Below are 6000 nucleotides of genomic sequence, written 5' to 3' on the forward strand. Positions count from 1 at the left end.
TTTACTTTCCCTTTTTGCCATTATAAATGACTTTAACAAGGCAGCACAAGACCATGAAGAAACCCAAGACCTGGAACATGGCAGATCTTCTGAAATTCTGCTCCTGTCCTCTGGTGTTTCAGAAGACTGTGGTCCAGAGTCCAAACATGAAGCCAAGCTCATTACCTGGCCACAGTTCCTCCTGTGAGCTCTGCATGTCGAATTCAGTGTCACTGTTCAGCCTAAATAAATGTACAAGCTTATATTTGCTCTTGTGCTCACATTGTTCATGTCCCTCCCTATGTTTGTTTCTGTCCTAATTAATCTTTCCTTGGCATTGGTAACCAGAACTTAGATTACATCTCACTATGAACTCCATGGTACTATTCATCATTCCCTGTCTGCACTGGAAGTGTTTTCCCACAATACTCCGTGATTTAATTTATCCCATTCATTGTCACATGCCACTAGTGCTTGTACACATCTCTGGTCAACAGAAGCTCACATTTGCTCACCATTGCTCTTAACTGACAAGTTCTTTCTTCATAACATTTAATCCTGATGTTCAAATTCTATTTCTATATCGGTATTTAATTATTGAGCCATTGTCACTCTGAGTATTCTAGTTCACTTCTCCTCAAATGATACTCTGATATCCTCCTCAGATCATACTCTGTATTAACAATTAAACTTTTCCCAATTGTATGTTATTCACTCATTTCACCAACATTTTCTGCTAATTCCATTAAGGAAGCAGCTGACCGTCCCAAGACGTATCTTATTTACAACCTTTTCTCATGAATTGTCAGTCTGTATTTGAGAAATTATTTTGCAGTTCTGGAAGGAGGCCTAGGTAAACTAAGTGAATGCACTTTGAGTCATAGAATTTATTTCCATTACTTAGGCATTCTTGAATATTATGTGCTTGGCTCTCTTCTCATACTTAATGTGTGCCAGTGTGCTTTTGGCAGTTTCTCTTTGATAAGAGAATTTTTTTTTGTTTTGTTTCCTTTTTTTTTTTGTTTGATTGATGGGCGTTTTTTGTTGTTGTTGCTTTTTAATTTTTTTTTAAATTTATTTTAAAAATATTTTAAATAAAGGGTTTCTTCCACCACTCTATCAAAGCTGGTCTTATCCAGTGTATGAGGATGTGCAACATTGCTGTATTACAGGAATCCTCTCAATTCACTGCTCCTGACACTGTGTTGGATGCCATGTATCTCTCTCCTCATTCAGGCATAGGCTTCAGCTCTCACCAAGATGATGAATGAACCAAGGTGTTCTTCTACTTAAAATAGCAAAGCTACTTTCCATTTGGGCATCATTTGGAATAGTAACTCACTTTCTTCTAAATTTCTATTTCTAACTGCTTGTCTAAAATGGTTTCCTTAATTTTCTTAGGAAAAACTAATTAAAATGGATTTTTGGGCAATTATTCACTTTTTCCTTATACTTCCTGACTTTTCAGATAGAGCTTTCATTGTTGACTGGTCATCTTAGAACCAGAACTCCCTCATTAAATACTACACACGCTGAAAGGACTTTATAGTTCTCATGTAACAGCATGAAAATAGGGGGGAGAGCCCTTGTAATGAGAAATAGAGGTCTCCATGGAAATGATGTCATGGAAATGGCATGAAAAATAATTCACTGGAGTCAGGAGGCTGCTAATACTCCTCAGATGTTTCTCATAACAAATGACAAGTGCTACAAGTGTTCTAAGAGCTGAGGTGCTGTATTAGATCATCTGTGGGAATGCCCTCTTCTCACAAAACAAACAAAACAAAAAGTCAGCCTCTCACCAAGACAGTCAAGAGTCAGATGAACCACCTCAACAGCTGACTTCACAGCATGAAGCAGAAGATGACATAAACTATTATGCAGAGAATACAAGTAAACTAAAAACTAGATAATAATAACTAGTTACACTTGAAAACACTAGGGCACCTTTTTTTTTTCCCAAGAATAGATACCATTAAAAAACTTTAAAGAAGTAAAAAAAAACCAACAAACCAAACCAAACCCAAAACCAAAACCAAAATACAGATATTTTTATAAGTTTAAATGAACTGTCCTTTTATAAATATGACAATTCTTTGTGAACCATAATCAGATTTAAGAACATTACTGTTGGCCAGATTCTGGTGCAGATATGATACACCTAAGTATTTGTCTAAGACATTCAGCCTGTGTCTTATGAGTGTCTGGCATGACTAGAATCTTCTGACAAATAGGAAGGGTACTGAGGAGGGGCTGAATCTGGCAAAGCATCATATATAGCTAAATCATACTGCATTAGATGCAGAGGTCTGCCTCTTAAGGGATTTGATATGTTGTATTTTCCAGGATACTGTATATGAATTAAGTCTTTAGGGACAATTCAGGTTTTAGAAATTTGTTTCCTTATGAAATTTAAAAAACACACTAAAAAAGAATGAAAAAAACCCCATATGGGTGAATTGGAAAGTTAGATCTATGTCCAAATGTGGATATCCTCTGAGAATAAAATATCATTATTTTGCATATTATCTTGATTTTGAGAAGAACTTCCACCTCTTGATGTGCAGATAATTCAATATATTGATAGACATTTATCATTAACATTTTTTTTCTGTGGGTATATGAATGAAACATATTTCAAGTAGTCATCAGAAAAATGCTCCTCATGACATCACTGCAAATTATTCTTCATCTATATGTCTGTAGTTAAATTATGGAAAAGGCTGTAGTGTGACTGCTCTGTGGGACTTGAAAATATCTGTCTGATGCATATATTTGTAAAATTATCCTCACATTAGTTTCTGCTAAGAGTGCAGAGGCAAAGGTTTAACTCTCATTGCATGGGGCATTTCCCCACCAGCTTCACAAGAAGGTGGCCAAAGTGCCCTTGTGGAATTCCTGTTTCTGGCTTGAACATCCTTGCTTACAGTTTGGCAAAGAGCATTTAGTCCACATATTTTCCCTGTATTACTTGTATCTGCTATGTCCCCACTAGAAATTACTGAGCTTTTCTTCCTGCTTACCTCATGTCAATGATATACTCCAGGGAGTACTGTACCCTGGATTTATATGTCATGCTCTTTGGCGTTTGTGGTCTAGCATCTGTTTGTGCCTTACCAAACAAAACCCCATTTAACTGCTTCCTTGGACAATGAGAACTATTCCAGAGCAATAACTAGACCCACCAGTTTCAATGAATTGTGCTCCCTGTGAGAGCTGGAAGGCTCACTGGGTACAAAAATTAACAAAAATACAGCCTATTTTGCATCCTAAGGCATGATGTCAGATCTAAGAGACTCCCTTTTCCCCTGGCCTAAATGATATTGTTTTGTAGCTTTGTAGAAGACAGTTGTTAGGGAGGAAGGATAAGACCAAGTCAACTATGCATTTTTTTCTTAACTCTTTCATCTCTGGCTCTTCTTCTTTCCCAGTCCTTGAGATGCAGAGAACAGGCAGAATTGAAGCTGGAAGAACAGATCCCTCAGAGCTATACCCTGTGCTCTCCTGAAGAAGGAAAATTTAAGGTCAGTGCAGAAAAACTCAATCACCCAAAATGACCGAGATCTATATCCTTGTAATGCTGACATGGGTACAATTTTCATTTTGACATGTTTATAGATTTAAATTATTTCCATGAATTATGAAAATAAAATGCTTTTTGCTCTACTTAAAGTAGCACTTCCTCTAAGAAATAAAAAGAAAATGACTCTCTGACTCACCTTGTTTGAGGACCAGACATATACCCTGGAGATCTGGGGAGCAGATGACACATACCAGCATCAGGCAGGATTTACTGGCAGCTGCTCCTGTGGCAGTCGTCTCCTTCAGGACTTGCAGTCCTTTCTAAAGCTGCTTTCTCTTCTCTGCAAAGATTCCTGGTGCAGAAGTGTTGCCTACATTGCAAGAAATATTTGTGACACATAAGGCAGATGGATGTACTAATTTCTACACAAGGAGATTATTAAAAGTGCTTTCTCCTGTCCCAGATGAGACAAGTTCTTACACTTGTTATCTAGAATCAGAGTTTTGTAGTAACCATTTCTTATTTAAATAATATACATATTTCTTGTGGATATGCTATATAGTATTTCTAAAATAACCGTGCAAAAATACATAGTCAGTATTGAAATATTGATAAGTCATTGTTCTTAGAAGGTACCTGTTTTACAAGGGAGAACACTTAGCAGGTCTGTGAGCATTTATTCTTTAAATTGTAAAAAGAGGCAAATATATCCTCCTTTCCATCTTAGACTAGATGAAAGCATGACATTCTATAGAAGAAAAAAAATTAGGAAGCAGTTTATCCATGTTATTTGTGCAGTAGATGTTAATGACATTCTGGTTTTAAAAAGAGGAAACCAAGAAATCAATTTATATATTTTTTTAAAGGCTAATCCTTTATTTTTATGATTTGGGGTTATTAGTATATTTGATATGCTGCAACTGTTAGACTAAACTGATTCATCCTCATCAAGTTAATCTGGGATCAGCATAACGTTTTAGTAAAAACTTAATAGTCAGAAAGAAGGTTGCTTTGGCACTGGTTTAAGATCAAGATACTTTGTGTTTTGGGGGCAAAACCGGACAAATAGGACTTGTAAGGAACTTTTTTGTCTGTAAAAGGTGAATGCTTCACCAACAATCCAGTCCCAAATTTCTTCGAAAATGACTCATTTAGCCAAGAAGGAACTCCTCCCTGCCATACTTCAAGCTAAATAAAAATATTTAGTTCAGAATTGATTTAATGAACAAAGTTGTGTACCCTGTGATATACGAGAAATCAGATTAATGTACTAGAATGGGTTTTTATGCCTTCAAATAGCCAAATTCAATTCAAGAGCGGAGCCAGGATCAATAACCCAAGATTGTTCTACTGCAAAGCACTTCTGGCCAGGCTGTCTCCCCAAAACTTCCCCTCCTATAACCACAGAGGCTTCATTTCCAGCCAAGAATTTGGGGGCTGTGAGGCAAAATCACTACATCAAGAGAGAAATTCTTGCCAGCTGATGTGTGACTTTGGCCAGAGGAAGCAGGCTGGAAGCAGCTGTGCTCTCAGGGAGAGAGAGACAACAGCTGGCCTGAGACAGGATGCCTGACAGGAGCACACAAAGGTGTGCAGGAAAGGTGGGAGCCTCCCAGCCCTCACTGCTGTCAGGAGGAGGATCTCCTGGAGATCCACATGACTTATCTCTGCAGGGCTTTTCCTGCAGCAGAGACCTCTGTTTTCATCTTACCAATATACCTGCAATAAATCTCTCTGAACAGCCTGCAACAGAACTGCCTCTATAATCCCTACAATAACTGCCATGAAACATTTCTGCTGCAATAAAGCTCCAGTGGGGCACGGGACTGGGGGATCAGTAATTCCTGCAATACTTTAATTTAACACCTACATTTTCAGAGCTGTCCAGGCCCTGTAACTGTGCAGATTCACGTGCCTGAACTTTTAGAGAAAAAGAGTGGCTAAATCACTTCACACATCTATCTGAGCTACATGGATCTCCAGGTTGTGTTTTCTCGTGGATTTCTTAAAACAATTAAACATCTATGAGCAGGCTAACAATGGATAAATTGTATAACAACCATGAAGGTCTCCTGATAGCCTAACAATCTACAATCAATACTTCCATATGATCAATTGATAAACAAAATCACTCTTATACATATAAAAGATAAATGTCAGGATATGACCCTTTCCAGAAAGCAAGGTTTCTTCAACTACAGGGCTAGATGATCCCCATGTGGACGCTTTCTCAGGTGACATCAAGTTCAGACAAAGGTGTGTTCTATTCTTTTTGCTACTCCATCTGCATTGTCCAAGGACCTGTGTTTTAGGCTTTGACCTTAGCAGGTCTCATCATCAAGTACAACCAGACAGTCACTCACAAAATGCTTATCTCACCACATTCCCAGTCCCTTCTGCTCCTGTGTTAGGATGTCAGATGGGGTGCCAGAGCCCCAGGGCAAAGCTTTGGCTGGAGCACAATAAACTCTGAATTCAGACACAAAGCCAGGCCTTGG

The sequence above is a fragment of the Parus major genome, chromosome 1, assembly GCF_001522545.3.
Source record: "Parus major isolate Abel chromosome 1, Parus_major1.1, whole genome shotgun sequence".
NCBI lineage: Eukaryota > Metazoa > Chordata > Aves > Passeriformes > Paridae > Parus > Parus major.